Below are 19,751 nucleotides of genomic sequence, written 5' to 3'. Positions count from 1 at the left end.
CCAGGCCTCCTACCACCGGTGCACCATGCCTAACGGGAGGAACTGTTTATTATTAGGATCTAGAGTGGTCCCTGTGTGCCAGGGTAAGAGTGCTGGCTTTGGATCTGGGCATTTCCAAGTTCAAATCCAGGCTCATGATTTACCTAACGTGCCAAATGTCACCAGGGGCAGATTTGTGTGTTTCCGTTTCTTATCTGTTGTTAGTAAGAATACCCACCACCACCACAGCGGCAGCACCTTCATCAAGGATCACAAGAGTTCAATAGACTGCCCAGGTCTGGCACTCAACGAGTGGTTGTCACATAGTCTACTGTCATCGTTGTCGGAGCCACCACAGATGTGGGTCACTTCAGAACTGTGCTCCTCTAGAATCTTCTACTGCACCCGAAAACCTGCTTTCTAGTGCCCCCATGATTCCCAAACTGCTTCCCCATTTGACCCCCCGTGAGGGTTCCTGTATGTATGTCACTAATACTTGGGGACCATATTTGCATGTGATGATACAATTTTAATCCCGTATTATTTATGGCCACAGATGATAATGTATCTGCGAAGTTCTGGAAATAACTAACATGGGGATCTAGGCACTAATAGTTGTTTGGGGTCCCTACAATTTGGACCCACGACCGCCTCAGATGCACCATGTTTCTATTATAAGCAGGATCTGCTTGGCTTCAAGTTATATATCCTGTTGTTTAATTAACAGGTAGTTGGGATTGTGAGGTTGGTTTTAACTGACCCATAGCATGAAAAACTAAAACCATGTCTATAATCTGGCAGGGAAAATGGAGGTAAAATTGGATGATCAAAATGTGATTCCTTAGCAGTTGGGTCTGAGATCAGAAACAATGCCCACATGTTTGAATATACTCATTTTAGCAGCCACAGATGAAAGCTTAAGACTCTGAGCCCTCTCAACTTTTGATGTTGGATCATGTTCTTAGTTTCCCCTTCCTTAGACTCTTTGATGAGGGCCATGCGACATCTGACAGTTGTCTCACCAAGAAATACAATAATTTCTGGATGGGAGGGTGGTTGGCTTTTTGTAGAAGCACCTTACATGGAAGTCCTAAACAAAACAAAACAAACAAACACACACGCACAAAAAAACAACATGACAACCAAACAGGCATCATCAGAAATGTTAAGCTATATAGGGAAAAATTACGTAAATAGATGAAGGCAGAACCGGAATTGAGATAGGAAAACCAGAGAACACAAGATGGCTCCGTCAGAGAGGAGGGTACAGGGTAAGACCGTGGGGTATTGGAGTCAGATCACATGGGCCAGCAAAAGCAGACTGCTACATTTCTAGGAATTTTGCAAGCTGGTTGTTGAAAACAGCCATTATTGGCAATTAAATTATATAAATTTGGAATGAAAGAAAATATAGTTTAAAAAGGTAAATATTTGCAGCCCATGACTTCATAATTATGTCGCTGAGTTTTACTCTTGGGTATGCTCTTGGACTCGTTCATGTCTCCCGCATCTAGATGGTGGGAATACTATATAAAGACGTGGTGTTGCGGCGTAGGAGGACGCGGGGCTCACAGCGCGTCCTGCCGATCACTTAGATTCCACCTACACCTGCCTAAAGAACCCAGAAAACCGCCAGAGGATTAGCAGAAGGGAGTCTCCGGAGTCAAGCGCAGACTAGAGGCCCACGGAAGAGGGTAGGAAGGGCGGCGAGGCGGTGCGCGCTCCACGGACTGGCGGGAGGGAGCCGGGGCGGAGGGGCGGCTCGCCGGCCAAGCAGAGCCCCCGAGTCTGGCTGGCAAAAGCGGAGGGGCCGGACGGACTGTGTTCCGACAGCAAGCGCGACTTAGCGTCTGGGAGGTCAGAAGTTAACAGCTCTGCTCGGAAAGCGGGAAGGCTGGAGGACAAAGGGAGGGAGAGCTGCTGAGCCCCCGGACGGCAGAGCTCAGCTTGGCGGGGAACAAAGGCGCCAGCGCCATCTCCCCCGCCCATTCCCCAGCCAAAATCCCAAAGGGAACCAGTTCCTGCCAGGGAACTTGCTCGCTCCGCGCAAACACCCAACTCTGTGCTTCTGCGGAGCCAAACCTCCGGCAGCGGATCTGACTCCCTCCCGCTGCCACAGGGCTCCTCCTGAAGTGGATCACCTAAGGAGAAGCGAGCTAAGCCTGCCCCTCCAGCCCCCGTGCACCTTGCCCACCCACCCCAGCTAATACGCCAGATCCCCAGCAACACAAGCCTGGCAGTGTGCAAGTAGCCCAGACGGGACACGCCACCCCACAGTGAATCCCGCCCCTAGGAAAGGGGAAGAGAAGGCACACACCAGTCTGACTGTGGCCCCAGCAGTGGGCTGGGGGCAGACATCGGGTCGGACTGCGGCCCCGCCCACTAACTCCAGTTATACACCACAGCACAGGGGAAGTGCACTGCAGGTCCTCACCACGCCAGGGACTCTCCAAAATGACCAAACGGAAGAATTCCCCTCAGAAGAATCTCCAGGAAATAACAACAGCTAATGAACTGATCAAAAAGGATTTAAATAATATAACAGAAAGTGAATTTAGAATAATAGTCATAAAATTAATCGCTGGGCTTGAAAACAGTATACAGGACAGCAGAGAATCTCTTGCCACAAAGATCGAGGGACTAAGGAACAGTCACGAGGAGTTGAAAAACGCTTTAAACGAATTGCAAAACAAAATGGAATCCACAATGGCTCGGCTTGAAGAGGCAGAGGAGAGAATAGGTGAACTAGAAGATAAAGTTATGGAGAAAGAGGAAGCTGAAAGAAAGAGAGATAAAAAAATCCAGGAGTATGAGGGGAAAATTAGAGAACTAAGTGATACACTAAAAAAAAAATAATATACGCATAATTGGTATCCCAGAGGAGGAAGAGAGAGGGAAGGGTGCTGAAGGGGTACTTGAACAAATTATAGCTGAGAACTTCCCTGAACTGGGGAAGGAAAAAGGCATTGAAATCCAAGAGGCACAGAGAACTCCCTTCAGACGTAACTTGAATCGATCTTCTGCACGACATATCATAGTGAAACTGGCAAAATACAAGGATAAAGAGAAAATTCTGAAAGCAGCAAGGGATAAACGTGCCCTCACATATAAAGGGAGACCTATAAGACTCGTGACTGATCTCTCCTTTGAAACTTGGCAGGCCAGAAAGGCTTGGCACGATATCTACAGTGTGCTAAACAGAAAAAATATGCAGCCGAGAATCCTTTATCCAGCAAGTCTGTCATTTAGAATAGAAGGAGAGATAAAGGTCTTCCCAAACAAACAAAAACTGAAGGAATTTGTCACCACGAAACCAACCCTACAAGAGATCCTAAGGGGGATCCTGTGAGACAAAGTACCAGAGACATCACTACAAGCATAAAACATACAGACATCACAATGACTCTAAACCCATATCTTTCTATAATAACACTGAATGTAAATGGATTAAATGCGCCAACTAAAAGACATAGGGTATCAGAATGGATAAAAAAACAAGACCCATCTATTTGCTGTCTACAAGAGACTCATTTTAGATCTGAGGACACCTTTAGATTGAGAGTGAGGGGATGGAGAACTATTTATCATGCTCCTGGAAGCCAAAAGAAAGCTGGAGTAGCCATACTTATATCAGACAAACTAGACTTTAAATTAAAGGCTGTAACAAGAGATGAAGAAGGGCATTATATAATAATCACAGGGTCTATCCACCAGGAAGAGCTAACTATTATAAATGTCTATGCGCCAAATACCCGAGCCCCCAGATATATAAAACAATTACTCATAAACATAAGCAACCTTATTGATAAGAATGTGGTCATTGCAGGGGACTTTAACACCCCACTTACAGAAATGGATAGATCATCTAGACACACAGTCAATAAAGAAACAAGGGCCCTGAATGATACATTGGATCAGATGGACTTGACAGATATATTTAGAACTCTGCATCCCAAAGCAACAGAATATACTTTCTTCTCGAGTGCACATGGAACATTCTCCAAGATAGATCATATTCTGGGTCACAAAACAGCCCTTCATAAGTTTACAAGAATTGAAATTATACCATGCATATTTTCAGACCACAATGCTATGAAGCTTGAAATCAACCACAGGAAAAAGTCTGGAAAACCTCCAAAAGCATGGAGGTTAAAGAACACCCTACTAACGAATGAGTGGGTCAACCAGGCAATTAGAGAAGAAATTAAAATATATATGGAAACAAACGAAAATGAAAATACAACAATCCAAACGCTTTGGGATGCAGCGAAGGCAGTCCTGAGAGGAAAATACATTGCAATCCAGGCCTATCTCAAGAAACAAGAAAAATCCCAAATACAAAATCTAACAGCACACCTAAAGGAAATAGAAGCAGAACAGCAAAGGCAGCCTAAACCCAGCAGAAGAAGAGAAATAATAAAGATCAGAGCAGAAATAAACAATATAGAATCTAAAAAAACTGTAGAGCAGATCAACGAAACCAAGAGTTGGTTTTTTGAAAAAATAAACAAAATTGACAAACCTCTAGCCAGGCTTCTCAAAAAGAAAAGGGAGATGACCCAAATAGATAAAATCATGAATGAAAATGGAATGATTACAACCAATCCCTCAGAGATACAAACAATTATCAGGGAATACTATGAAAAATTATATGCCAGCAAATTGGACAACCTGGAAGAAATGGACAAATTTCTAAACACCCACACTCTTCCAAAACTCAATCAGGAGGAAATAGAAAGCTTGAACAGACCCATAACCAGCGAAGAAATTGAATCGGTTATCAAAAATCTCCCAACAAATAAGAGTCCAGGACCAGATGGCTTCCCAGGGGAGTTCTACCAGACATTTAAAGCAGAGATAATACCTATCCTTCTCAAGCTATTCCAAGAAATAGAAAGGGAAGGAAAACTTCCAGACTCATTCTATGAAGCCAGTATTACTTTGATTCCTAAACCAGACAGAGACCCAGTAAAAAAAGAGAACTACAGGCCAATATCCCTGATGAATATAGATGCAAAAATTCTTAATAAGATACTAGCAAATCGAATTCAACAGCATATAAAAAGAATTATTCACCATGATCAAGTGGGATTCATTCCTGGGATGCAGGGCTGGTTCAACATTCGCAAATCGATCAACGTGATACATCACATTAACAAAAAAAAAGAGAAGAACCATATGATCCTGTCAATCGATGCAGAAAAGGCCTTTGACAAAATCCAGCACCCTTTCTTAATAAAAACCCTTGAGAAAGTCGGGATAGAAGGAACATACTTAAAGATCATAAAGGCCATTTATGAAAAGCCCACAGCTAACATCATCCTCAACGGGGAAAAACTGAGAGCTTTTTCCCTGAGATCAGGAACACGACAGGGATGCCCACTGTCACCGCTGTTGTTTAATATAGTGCTGGAAGTTCTAGCATCAGCAATCAGACAACAAAAGGAAATCAAAGGCATCAAAATTGGCAAAGATGAAGTCAAGCTTTCGCTTTTTGCAGATGACATGATATTATACATGGAAAATCCGATAGACTCCACCAAAAGTCTGCTAGAACTGATACATGAATTCAGCAAAGTTGCAGGATACAAAATCAATGTGCAGAAATCAGTTGCATTCTTATACACTAACAATGAAGCAACAGAAAGACAAATGAAGAAACTGATCCCATTCACAATTGCACCAAGAAGCATAAAATACCTAGGAATAAATCTAACCAAAGATGTAAAAGATCTGTATGCTGAAAACTATAGAAAGCTTATGCAGGTAATTGAAGAAGATATAAAGAAATGGAAAGACATTCCCTGCTCATGGATTGGAAGAATAAATATTGTCAAAATGTCAATACTACCCAAAGCTATCTACACATTCAATGCAATCCCAATCAAAATTGCACCAGCATTCTTCTCGAAACTAGAACAAGCAATCCTAAAATTCATATGGAACCACAAAAGGCCCCGAATAGCCAAAGTAATTTTGAAGAAGAAGACCAAAGCAGGAGGCATCACAATCCCAGACTTTAGCCTCTACTACAAAGCTGTCATCATCAAGACAGCATGGTATTGGCATAAAAACAGACACATAGACCAATGGAATAGAATAGAAACCCCAGAACTAGACCCACAAACGTATGGCCAACTCATCTTTGACAAAGCAGGAAAGAACATCCAATGGAAAAAAGACAGTCTCTTTAATAAATGGTGCTGGGAGAACTGGACAGCAACATGCAGAAGGTTGAAACTAGACCACTTTCTCACACCATTCACAAAAATAAACTCAAAATGGATAAAGGACCTGAATGTGAGACAGGAAACCATCAAAACCTTAGAGGAGAAAGCAGGAAAAGACCTCTCTGACCTCAGCCGTAGCAATCTCTTACTCGGCACATCCCCAAAGGCAAGGGAATTAAAAGCAAAAGTGAATTACTGGGACCTTATGAAGATAAAACGCTTCTGCACAGCAAAGGAAACAACCAACAAAACTAAAAGGCAACCAACGGAATGGGAAAAGATATTTGCAAATGGCACATCGGACAAAGGGCTAGTATCCAAGATCTATAAAGAGCTCATCAAACTCCACACCCGAAAAACAAATAACCCAGTGAAGAAATGGGCAGAAAACATGAATAGACACTTCTCTAAAGAAGACATCCGGATGACCAACAGGCACATGAAAAGATGTTCAACGTCGCTCCTTATCAGGGAAATACAAATCAAAACCACACTCAGATACCACCTCACGCCAGTCAGAGTGGCCAAAATGAAGAAATCAGGAGACTATAGATGCTGGAGAGGATGTGGAGAAACGGGAACCCTCTTGCACTGTTGGTGGGAATGCAAATTGGTGCAGCCGCTCTGGAAAGCAGTGTGGAGATTCCTCAGAAAATTAAAAATAGACCTACCCTATGACCCAGCAATAGCACTGCTAGGAATTTATCCAAGGGATACAGGAGTACTGATGCATAGGGGCACCTGTACCCCAATGTTTATAGCGGCACTCTCAACAATAGCCAAATTATGGAAAGAGCCTAAATGTCCATCAACTGATGAATGGATAAAGAAATTGTGGTTTATATACACAATGGAATACTACGTGGCAATGAGAAAAAATGAAATATGGCCTTTTGTAGCAACATGGATGGAACTGGAGAGTGTGATGCTAAGTGAAATAAGCCATACAGAGAAAGACAGATACCATATGGTTTCACTCTTATGTGGATCCTGAGAAACATAACAGAAACCCATGGGGGAGGGGAAGGAAAAAAAAAAAAAAAAGAGGTTAGAGTGGGAGAGAGCCAAAGCATAAGAGACTGTTAAAAACTGAGAACAAACTGAGGGTTGATGGGGGGTGGGAGGGAGGGCAGGGTGGGTGATGGGTATTGAGGAGGGCACCTTTTGGGATGAGCACTGGGTGTTGTATGGAAACCAATTTGACAGTAAATTTCATATATTAAAAAATAAAAATAAAAAAAAAAAGAAATTACTAGATATAAAATAAAAAAAAAAAAAAAAAGACGTGGTGTTGCATATTTCTTCTTAACTCTGAATTCAGTGATGTCATGTTGGTGGCTTGAAATTGGCCACAACTGGAGTATTCACATGGAAAAACAAAAAAGACGAATGGTACAGATTTGGGCTTGATTTGTTGGTTTCCTGGACTTAAGAAATTTATTAAATAATATTACGTTAGACATGCGGGGCTGCCTCAGTCGGGTAAGCGTCCAACTCTTGACTTTGGCTCAGGTCATGATCTCCCGGTTCCTGAGTCCGAGCTCCATGTTGAGCCCTGCGCTGACAGCACAGAGCCTGCTTGGGATTCTCTCTCGCTCTCTCCCTCTGCCCTTCTCCCTGCCTAGCACTTTCTCTCTCTCTCTCTCAAAAAAATAAAAAAATAAAAAATAAATAAAGGGGGAAGAGAAGGAGGTATGGCATTGTATGGAATTCTCCCTTTAAAAAAATGTATAAAGATATTAGTGTCAGAAATTTTATGTTAACTCTCACGTGGTATTGTAAATTTTAGTAACATGAAGTTAATTTGGAAAATGTATGCATTTTGCAGATGGTAATGTAGAATCAAACAGTTCCGGTCCCTGCAACTATATAAAAAGCTAAATAATAATAAAAATTTGTGGACTATTGTGCTTCAGAGTGTGGAAGCTGAAAATGGTTTCGGTCTGGTGAATATAATCTGTATGAGAGAGAAGTAATTCAACAGTAGATCAGGTATGACATTTAATGACAACAAATATATTGGGAAGAATTGGCAGATTGAGATTCAATTTCATTTGTCAAACTGTGGTTGGATTTCAGCCATAGGTTGCTACCAACACAGCGTTTAGCAAAAATACATGAAAGTTTTACACCTTAGATACACAAAATGTCTATTTGTTTACTACACCTCAATAAACCTGGAGACAAAGGACAGTACTACATGATAATCAACTGACTATACAGAACTTATAATAACAGTATGGTATATTATTATCCATAAACCATGTGCCTCAGATTCTATCGGTAAAATTAAAAAAAAAAATTAGTTTATTTATTTATTTTGAGAGAAAGTGAGTGAGTGTGAGTGAGGGAGGGGCAGAGGGGGGAGAGAGAGAATCCCAAGCAGCCTCCATGCTGTCAGCGCAGAGCCCAACATGGGGCTCGATCCCGCAAACCATGAGATCATAACCTGAGCCAAAATCAAGAGCTGGATGCTTAACCAACCGAGTCACCTAGGCGCCCCAATAAAATTTATAATATACCCATGTGTGTTTGCATATGTGTTTTTCCCACCCTGGAAAGCCAGTTGGGAAATACCAGCGCACCACCAGGGTAAGGAAACCTGTCACCCATCTTCCCCTTGGGCCTCTGCACTTGGTGCAACCATTTACTATGAACCCACATTTTTTATTTTGCCCTCGGCATTTAAAATTTTTCCTAGAGGTATTTATATCATTTGACACCCTGTTTCAGGAATTCCAGAGAGCCGGTTATAGGGAAGTCTCCCCTGCACCACCACCCCCCCCCCCCCCCGCCCCCCAGGAACAAAGGCCCCGTTTCCCTCCTGAACGAACAGATGTGGAATCTGGTGCCTGGGATCCGTGTTCATTCTTAGTTTACGTCCCAGCACAAGGCACTCGGACCAAACTCCTCTACAAACATAAGTATGTCGGGAGATTCATTAGGCCCTCCCACTTCCCACAGACGTGGTGGTTCTCACGGAAAAGAATAAAGAGGGATTCCATCCTACACAAGTCCCAGGATTAAATTCCAAGTGTTATTTATTTCCACTGACCTGTGGCTGCTGGCCCAATTCTACGAACCAAGTATCCTTCTGTGTGGCTTGTTGGCTTCTCCAGGACTGATGCTGTCTGATCCGTGTGATATACTGAGCATCCTTTTGCTTTATGAACAATCAGTTTGTTGCCTACCTGGACCGTGTTCTTCAAACCACCTGGACTTAAAGTCTTGCCGTCTCCTTTTCGTGGCTTCTTTCAACTGTATGCTACGCCATTTTCGGGGACACCAGGAGAACCGTGAGCTTGAGTCTCAGGGACTGAAATTCGTCCATGACATCCTAGCTGGCCAAACTTTGCACATGGTGCCGTAATCATTCCACAGACAAGCAATAGCATATAGTGATTATAGAGTGATCTCGAACTTAAGGCTATTTTACTCTTTGCTTTTATGCCTGGACTGCCTAATAGCTGGCCCTGAGGACTGAGAGCAACATCCTGTCCCCTGGGTTTGAGGCCACATTCCACTGGATGAAAACACTATGGCGTGCCACATTCCTGGTTTCCCACAACTTGACCTATTCTTAAAGGTGTGTGTCTGGGACCTTTCTATCATGGCGGGATGGAGTTCTTGAACTCTCCAGCCCTGAGTCGATGTCTCCAGGATGGCATCCCCAGTGAAACTTCTCTATTCTACATAAGATCTTTTTGTCCATTTTCAAGTCACTTTCAAGACTCATAGACGGGAATACTATCTCAGTATTTATTAACAGTGTTCTCAGGGTATCAGCTTTCTTGGAAGCAGACGCTTAAATAATAACCTGGGTAAAGTCACCTCAGGTACTTTTAGTTCTCTATTATCTCTATTCTAGACAGCCAGACATGCCTTGTTCTGGAAACCTCAATGCCCAATCCCATGTCTATGATATGACCATATCTATGATATGGTAATTTTTTACAAACAGCTACCTTGATTTTCCAGTATTGGTCCAGAACACTGTGCTGGTCGCCTGGGTCAGAGACTGTATATGGCATCATGAGATGTTTCTGCTTCCAGGCAGTGCTCCCAAGGAATCACACTGAAGGTCAACTTCCTGCAGACCATTAGGTTTCAAGCCAGGGGTGTCCCGCTAACGTCTGTGAGGTCACAAGTGCCATCAAAAAGTTGCAGCTCCTATGTTCCCGCCTTGAGGACTCTCTCTGATATCTTCCACCTGCCCTCAGCCCCACCTACCAACCGCTGTTGACCCTAGTGCCCTTCCATCGCCCCCATCTCCACAATTCCTCTTCTCTCCTCAGCCATCTTGGTTTGGTTACATTTTCATCATCTCGTGAGTCATGACTCAGCTCGGCATTCTTCTAGATGCTGCCTTGGACGAGAGCCACCCCCAGCCTTATCTTACGTCACAGCCCTGGACCCTCTTTGGTCCGGGAGGGAAACCAAGGGGATAAACCTGATTACAAGAGGCTGGGGTCCTTCAGCACGCCAGGAATAGCCCGTTGCCACTATGAATCCGTCCAAGAGAAAAGCCCAGTACAGACGTCTTGGTTGCAGCGAATCTTTGTGTAAGGGATGGAGAGGTGGTGGCCCGTTGCTTCTTATCTGAAATATTTCTTGGACGCTACCCTCCATCTGTTCCTTGTGTCCTGCCAGCTGTCGGTATAATGGAAGTCATGCCAGCCTCTGCTCCTAACTACTGTACCGACCAGCTTACATCAACCCTAGGTGGAGATTTTGACACTCTTCGACCAGGACACCCAGTTGGTAAATAAAAGAGCTGATACTTGTTTCACAGGCCCCTGAATTTAACCCCCCAAATTCGGCTTCTACACCCCTCACTAGAGTGCCTGTTTCTTGAAAATGCCATCCACAGTTGACATTTTATGCATGTTTATGGACGATCAGGCACAAGACTTCAGCTCCCTGCTTGTACCCCGCTTCCCTCTGCCTTGTTAAGACAGGGTTTTGCATCTGACTTCGACTCAGGTCATGATCTCACAGTCCATGGATTCGAGCCCCGCGTCGGGCTCTGTGCTGACAGCTCAGAGCCTGGAGCCTGCTATAGATTCTGTGTCTGCCCCTCTCTCTGTTCCTCCCCCACTCATGCTCTGTCTCTTAAAAATAAATAAACGTTAAAAAAAAAGAAAGAAAGTAGGGGTTTCTACATCTTCCCTCACCTTATTTTTAAATCAATATGAGAAAACCTGGGACTCTGGGAGCATGTAAAAATGGTCAGTCTTTACACAGAAAGGACCCTTAGAGTTTCATATGAATCGGTAGGACAAGTGACTTACCAACTTAGTGTCCGAGGGATGACTTAGACAGAACTGGCTACTCCTTAGTGCTCTCTCCCTTCACTCCCAGCAGAAGGCTGAAGCTTCTTTGCTACCCTGGGACTCGAATTGCTAATCATTAACGAGATTCATCCAACAAGATTTATACAAAAAGTGCAATCTTTTTTTTCTCCCTTGTGTTTTTTTCCCTGTGAATTTTTGTTAATTTTTTTCTTTGAAATATGTGAATTATAATGTTACAGATCAGCTTGACCTTCCCTGTTGGTTTTCCTTGTCCTTTCTCTTTTGACACCCCATAATAACAAAACCATTTCACATAAATTCAGTGAAGTTTCTCCATACTGTTTTAACTACCCGTAGGTGGGTTCCTAAACTATATAAAGCAATGCTTTGTCTGCGACTTAAGTTTGTATACCTGCTGCCATGCAGTGTGGACTATTCCATAACTCACTTTGGACAATAAGCAACGTGGATTGGGAAGAGCCACAAGGGCACAGTCAAGGTCATCGCCTTTCAGTTTCTTTTGCTTGGCTCGTTTTCGGCGATACCCCTATGTGGCTGAAAACCTCCTCACTTGTCTGTAGTTCCTCATCCTCAGCTCAAAGAGAAGGGGTCACCCCCAGCTTCCTGCAGATGGTTTGTTTCCAGCTCCCCGCATGCTCGGTGCCTACACAGCAGACCCCTTTTCCCATGACAGCGTTCCAGCCCGTCTCCAGCCGTGGAAAATTAAACCTGTGCTTGGGAGCCTCCTTGCTTCAGATCCTACTCATCGCCTTGACTTTGAGTTCCTTCTTGGTTTATGGCCCCAGAGATCTCCTTCTGATTTGGAGCGTGGCTCTTTGTATCTATTTGAACTGTCCTGGGTGGGGGAGTAAACCACCCGCTTGCACCTTGGAAGAGTGGGAGCCTGCAGAGCGCATCCTTGAGCTCAAGAATTCAGAAGGAGCCCAGCCTCGGAGATTCAGAGCTCCTGTTTACCCAGCATTCATTATGTGTCTTCTCACCCTTCTTTTAGGCAACTTGTATGGTATTCTTAAAAGATAAGAAGAGAAAAGAAAAGCGGATTTGTCCCTTTGCACTTGGGGGATTTAAGCATGGACGCTCAAAGTTCATGACGCAGGAAGGGGGGATGTGAATTTCAACTTTCTGTGCAACAGACTTTTCCCTGAGTCAGTTTCGAAAGACTCTGGACTCTGGACCCCGCGATAAATGAGTAGCAACTTCCGAATTCAACTATCATGTGAAATGTCACTAACCCTGAATCATTATCCCAGCCAGAGAATCCGGCCTTTGGTTTTGCAATTTAACTTTTAACTTCATTTTAAGGTTCCCGAGCGCTGGTCGCCCTTCTGTTCCACCAATTTGACTGCGAAGGAAGAGCCTCATGTTGTTGTGTGGGAAAAAAAATTCAACATTGCAAACGTCTATAATGAATTTTTGGAAACTTGACTACAGGTTGAAATATTTCCTTGACTCAGATTGTAATGTCCACCTGTATGAAATTTACGTTTTCCTTTTGAAAAATGTTGATGTTTCAATCACTTTGTTTTAGTCCTGAGAATTAGTGCACATTTCTCCTTGGATGTGCGTCCAAGTTATCCTCAGAGTGGTTTCCCTGAGACGGTATACGACTGTCATTAATAATGAGCCACACGACGAGGCAGCAGGATGCCGGCTCTGATTCTGGGTGCTGTTTCAGAGGACTTCAGTGCACTGTCCTATCGTGATCACAGAGAGCCTGTTGTTTCCAGTCTAGAAGGCCAAGGTGGCCTCGGCAGAGGAAATCCCTCTCATGTGCACTCTGCTCCCTAGTATCTGGCAGTGACTCGGGAGATCCAGGGACAACTGTCAAACAAACACATCAGATGAGTCTAACTCCCGCAGACGAAAGACTTGACTAAATGGTAACCGTCATTCTCTGGAGCTTGGCAGCTTTTTCAAACACCCTTTAAACCGTGAACCCCCATGTTGGCCTGTGACACCCGCTTAGAACCTTAAGTCTTCGTTGTGGTTCTGGCGAAGCCTTTTTTTTTCTCTAAGTCACATTCCTCTTTTGCCTCACTGTCTCTGTAGCATATGGGGCCAATCCGGTCATCAAGCTCATAGTGGAACCTCACCTGTATTATTCTGCCTTCTGTCAGAGTTCCAATCCATATTCCGACATGACTCTCCATAGAACTTGCTAGCTGAATGTGTTTGCGGGTAAAGACGGTGGTTATCTCTTCGTTTCCAATCCTTTGGTTTTAATTATTTACTAAAAAAAATTTTTTAGTGTTTATTTGGGGTGGGGGGAGGGGCAGAGAGAGAGGGAGACAGAGAATCCGAAGCAGGCTCCAGGCTGTGAGCTGTCAGCACAGAGCCCGACACGGGGCTCCAACTCGCAAACTGTGAGATCGTGACCTGAGCCGAGGTCAGACACTCAACTGGGTCACCCAGGCGCCCCCCCCCCCCGTCTTCCTTTCCAATTCTTCTTCTACTCCATCTCTCACCCCCTTTTCAGTGACTCCCTTGGATGGGGTCACTGATTGAACACCAAGGGTGTGCTGGGCACTGTCCTGAACGCTTTCCATACAACATTTTTACTGCCTGCTCACGGCAAAACTCTATGGAGACACCTGTTACTACTACGCCCATTTGCCAGAGAAGTTAAGCGATTCGTTAGTAAGATGTGGAGTTGGGCATCCACTCACCCAGGGAATCTGGGAAAATTGATCATTTCTAAGAAAACTTTGCTTTTCATACATCTGATTCGTGTTGTAAGAGTGTTGCAACATTCTGGGATGGCGGGTGAGATAGTGAAAAGGGTATAGTTGTCATGACGTATAGAATTGTTGCGTCACTGTACTGTACACCTGAAATCAATATGTAACTCTGCATGTTAACTATAGTGGACTTTTTAAAAAAGTAATAACAAAAGAATCTTATTCCCCAAACACTTCTGTTGTTATTCAGTTATCTCATTTAAAGATTCCTACTAATACTCTCTCTTTTGGGGAGGGGCAGTAGGTTTTCCATTAACTTTGGTGCTCTGTCTTTAAGGATGTTGAAATGTACTTGTTTAGGGATTTTTGTCGGTGGGATTGAGCTACCAAATGCAAGAGTGTATTTCCACGACCTAAGTGTGAATTACGACTTAGGTGTGGGTTAACAGTTTCCTGATTCTTGGGGACTGTCTTGAGAGAGGAGAGTAGAGATCAGATGTGCCGCTGGGCCTGGGGTGTGAGACACTGACATTTTGAATCTGATCTGAAACATTTTTTTTTTTTTTAATTTTAGAGAAAAAGAGAGAGCGTGAGCAGGGGAGAGGGACAGAGGGAGGGAGAGAAAGGATCCTAAGTAAGCTCCGGGCTCAACACGGGGCTCGATCCCACAACCCTGAGATCACGATCTGCGCTGAAATCAAGAGTCAGATGCTCCGCCAACTGAGTCACCCAGGCGCCCCTGAAACATTTTGTTTATTAGCCCTCAGTGCCCATGTCGATCATTTACAAGTGTAGCTAGATTTCAAATCCTGGAGAACAATGCATAGTTTCTTTCTATTCTCTTTTTCTTTTGTTCCTTTGCCCTGCCTTGATGAAGACGAGGAATATGCCTCAAGCTTGTCTTGGCTTCTCTGAGGTTCGAAAATGTACATGAAAGCTTTCAATTTGATTCAATCCCTTTTGATCTTTCCCTCTCCCCCTCTGAGCTCAGAGTCTCCTTTCTTTCTCAGTGCTGATTCAGGTCAAGGAGCAAGATCATGGAGCTCAATTACTGCTACAAAAGAGGATTAGGGGCCAAACTCATTTATGGGCCGTAGCAGGGCAAGGTTAAGTTTGGATTATACTCAGTCACTTGCGGTTTCTATTTGTCAGACACGTGCTTAGAGATGACAGGGAGCCTGGGGCCCCTGGGGGCTCAGTCTGTTGAACATCCCCTGCTCATGCTCTGTCTCCAAAATAAATACACATTAAAATAAACATTAAAAAAATTTTTTGGAAAAGACAACATCAACAGCAAAATAGGAAAAAATAGAATGGAGTACGTCAGAGTGCATCCTACTTAGGAAGAGTAAAGATTGTTTTGTGACATTTTGATTCTGAAACATGTATACAGATGTATGTAATGAACATGTATACGAGCATTGCCTTGCAGTGTAAAACTGTGTATTACTTACTGGAGGTCAAAAGGGTTGAAATTTTCTTTCTAGTACACACATTTTATAAGTTTTTATTTCTATTAATAATGCCTCTGCTTTGCTAAATCTCCCAGATTTAATACTTTTGTTTGGCATTTCAAGAAGGGCAGACTGGACTAGATCTTGAAAGTTCTCATTAGAAGAAACAAAGAATTTTTGTAACTTTGTATGAGGACAGATAACCAGATGTATTGTGATGATCACTTCACAATTTACACAAATATTGAACAATTATGTTGTACACCTGAAACTAATATGTCAAGTATACTTTAATTTTAAAAAACCCTGTGGACTCATTAAAATTCAATTTATTCATATAAAAATAATAAAATAAAAGTTTTAGAACCCAAAAAAGGCCAGCCTAAAAAATTATTACTTAACCATGTACATACCTCATTTTATTGCACTTCATGGATTCTGTATTTTTTTAAATGTTTATTTATTTTTGAGATAGAGACAGATCGTGAGTGGGGAGGGGCAGAGAGAGAGGGAGACACAGAATCGGAAACAGGCTCCGGGCTCTGAGCTGTCAGCACAGAGCCCGACGCGGGGCTCGAACTCACGAATCGCGAGATCATGACCTGAGCCGAAGTCGGACGCTCAACCGATTGAGCCACCCAGGTGCCCCTACCCTTGGTCTTCTTGAGTAGCAGCATGGCCTCGATGTTGGGCAGGATGCCGCCCTGTGCGATGGTGACGCGGCCCAGGGGTGATTAACATATATATATATATATATATATATATATATATATATATATATATATATATATATATCTTGGTCTTTCTTTCCTTAAGCAGCACATGATCTCCTATACACCATAGATATATATAGTTGGTGACTCAGCCAAGCAAAGAAGGAACACTTTTCCATGCTTTTCCATTGCAGTTCATCCTATCTGACGTGTTTCTACGATTTCATCTGAATACAGAGTCTAAAGATAAGACTCCCTTTGTCACCTGTAAATACTTTTTCTCTTTTCACGGCAGTCGAACTGATTTGGAATGTGCGAACTGGTTTGGAAAAGGAGCCTAAGAAAACCATGTGTCATATGCATCTCTGTATTATTTGAAGATCCTCATTTTCTCTACAGAAGACTGGAACACAAATGGTATGTAGATGCATGAATCATAAGGTATGTTATGTATTAATAGTGGTTGATCAGTAGATCGTGTGCTGGTTAAGGATACGAGGAACCAGAGATACCTAACATTCGTGAGGCCTGGAACAGACATCACACATCTGGGCCCAAAATATTCACGATACCCTAAATAGAAATATGTCCTGCCCTTCGAAAGTTCACATCATTGTGCCCCTTCCCGTTTACAAAAGACCTGCCTTAGCACCCGTTTTGGCTAACTGAAAAAAATCCAAAGAGGATTTTCACTTTCGTGGAAAAAAAAAAAAAAGTGAGACGTGAGAACAGCGTTTAGTGTTTGCTTTCCAGCCGGCCGCTAGGAGGCGCTAGAGAGGCCTCGCTGAGTTCCTGCTCCAGGAGCCACGCTGCATCTCAAGACGGAGCCGCCCTAGCTTTGAACCGGGGTCTGTGAGCCTTTGTGCTTTAACCTCAACTTAGTCGCACATCTGTTAGCAGGGTGTGTCCGAAAGCGTCCGAGAAGCCTAAGCGAGGTTATTTTGGGGGGTCTGGAAGAGCTAAACATTTTTTCCGTATAAATGAATGGTCATCGCTTCTTCACTTTATGCCATCTCGACTTATGAAAGGTTTGATAGGAGAGTAGGGGCAACGGGTATACGGGAAACACTGAAGATTCAGGTTATGCTTCACGTGTGTGATCCCTCAGTATTGGTGAGTCCTTGGTTCGGCCACTCACTGGGGGAACCCATTCTGGCACCAGGTGTCCTCTACAGGCTCTTTGGAGAGCCATGGCCACGGCCAAGAGTGCTTGCCCTGTGTCTTTCCCCTGGAGCAGGTGTGTGCTATCTATTCACATGACATCTTCCATCTGCGGGCTCCCTGGTTGGAATCTCAACTCTGATCCTTCTAACCACTTGCTTCTGGCCGTGGGTTCCACTTGTGCAAATCTAGTATCTTAATTTGGTCTGGGAGACTATCTGTTTTGTGGGTGGTCCGCTTCCTTGTATCCAGCTGGGAAGCTCCCTGCGTCAGGACAGTTTCCCACAAGCCACCTCGGTTAAGATCAAGAAGGATGAGGGAAGCAGAAGTTAGCTGCGAGGAGAAGTAACCTGTAAGACGTTGCAGGATGTGGAAGCAGGTACCCTAGGATCTTGTCCAGGGCCGTAGGCATCGTCAGTTCCTTTTGCGATGGGTCTTTGAGTGGATCACCCAGTGCATCACCACAGGTGACTGCCGTTACCCCCAGGCCTTTCAAAAGTTCCTTTCGTCAGAGGAGCACCCGGGTGGCTCAGTCGGTGAAGCATCGGACTTTGGCTCTGGTCACATTCTCACTGTTCGTGGGTTCGAGTCCTGTGTTGGGGGCTTGGAGCCTGGAGCCTGCTTGAGATTCTGTGTCTCCCTCGATCTCTCTACCCCTCCCCCGCTTGCACTCTGTGTCTCTCTCTCTCTCTCTCTCAAGAATGAAGACTTTTTTTTTAAAGTTCTTTTCATCAGAACATGCATATCATAAACCAAAGACATTGTTTACAGCCATCTTAGTTTTTAAGATTAAAGTTCTACTTAATGCTTTTCCGCTAATAACTCATGGGTTATGATTGACCCAGTCAGCTAATAAATTAACACAATGTGCTCCCAGCTTTAACACTTTTCTTTAGGAGCACACAGTTCTGCTTGGGTTTTTTTTGTTCCCAAGGTTGCACAGTAAGTACTATGCGTTCACGCTCCAATGTACCACTTAGGACATGATAGTCTCCATCCTTTACCTTGTGATTAGAGGCTTTAAATTTTATTTCATGCCATGTTTACAGCTTTTCTTCCTGCTTAAATGCCATCTTCGTCACGTTCTCAGCATTGTACGGTACCTTGGCTTAAGCTGTTTCCTAATGTGCTGGTCCAGCTCTAAATTTTTCAGAATTTTCCAAACTACTGAGGTTTTCAATCAGTCCTGGAGACGCTGGCCCTTGGCCCAGGTCATTCACTTCCCCTAGCAAATAGTTCTTGCTCAGTCTAGGGGTGGCCCAGTCTCTACCAACGGTTGACTATCGGTAGGTAGGTACATGATCTGAACTAGGCCAACGTCATTCCTCGTGGACTTCAATCAAGGAAATCAGTTCAAAGTGCTCTTGGTAGAGGCCACACTCGGCTGCCAGTGTATAACTTTCTGGTTGCCTTTTGCTTTTTGAATGGTTCATGCCAAGTGTTAATACTATCCAATCACAGTGAACTTCAAGCAGCTCATTTGCATGTAGTCATTCTTTACTTCTCATCCAGTCAGAGATTGGGTGGCACCAGTACCTCATTTGAATACAGCAACTATAAATAGGTCCCTCTTGGTACCAACTGTCATTCTCTTCACTCATAGTAGTGAAGGCTGGATTTATGATGCCTGGCTCTTCTTTAAAGGATTTTGCTATTTCTGTAAATGCCTCCCAGAGGGATTTTTCGCTACCTCTAAAAAGGACTCTAAGAAAAGTTTCACCTCCAAAACTCAGAAGATTTGCAGGAGAGATGTTCCAGAGACCACGTGCCTGGAAGTCAGGATTTGTACCCCATTCTTTCCCGTTGCCTCTCACCTCTCTCTTCCTCCCTCCCACCTTGTCTTCCTCTCTTTCCTTTCCCTTCCCCCTTCTTTCTTTCTCCCCCACAACCCCAGGCGCTCGTTTCCACTGCCTTCTTACACGTCACTTTCCTTCTCTTAGCCTCCAAGAGGGAAAACCCCTTTGCCTGGCCGTCTGGAACCTTACCCTACTATCTTCACCATGAGACAGGAAAGGTGTTCTGTCCAGGCTCCAGGTCAGAGAGTCTCGTGAAGGACTTCTGTTGGCCCGGCTCTGGTTGCGTCCCCAACTCTCGGACCTGATACCAGGGCTGGGCCATTAGGTAGAGCTCTTACATTAGCCAAGTCTGTCTGATACGTGCCTGTGGTCACCTGGAGGGTTCTGGCTAGCTGTTACCATAGATCCAGAGTAGTGTAAAGCAC

At 43.9% G+C, this 19,751-nt stretch overlaps 1 long non-coding RNA gene across 1 annotated transcript in view; it reads left to right on the top strand.

Moving 5' to 3' along the window:
- The window catches only part of LOC122219487, a 76,796-nt gene extending 60,018 nt beyond the window's left edge, over positions 1-16,778 (top strand). Inside the window, exon 4 of the long non-coding RNA XR_006202400.1 lies at positions 16,665-16,778. This is a non-coding gene — a long non-coding RNA (uncharacterized LOC122219487). The remainder of the gene's footprint in view (positions 1-16,664) is intronic.
- The last annotated feature ends 2,973 nt before the right edge of the window (positions 16,779-19,751 follow it).

This window comes from Panthera leo, chromosome B2 (assembly GCF_018350215.1).
Source record: "Panthera leo isolate Ple1 chromosome B2, P.leo_Ple1_pat1.1, whole genome shotgun sequence".
Lineage (NCBI taxonomy): Eukaryota > Metazoa > Chordata > Mammalia > Carnivora > Felidae > Panthera > Panthera leo.
This window is presented reverse-complemented; position numbering and strand designations above follow the sequence as displayed.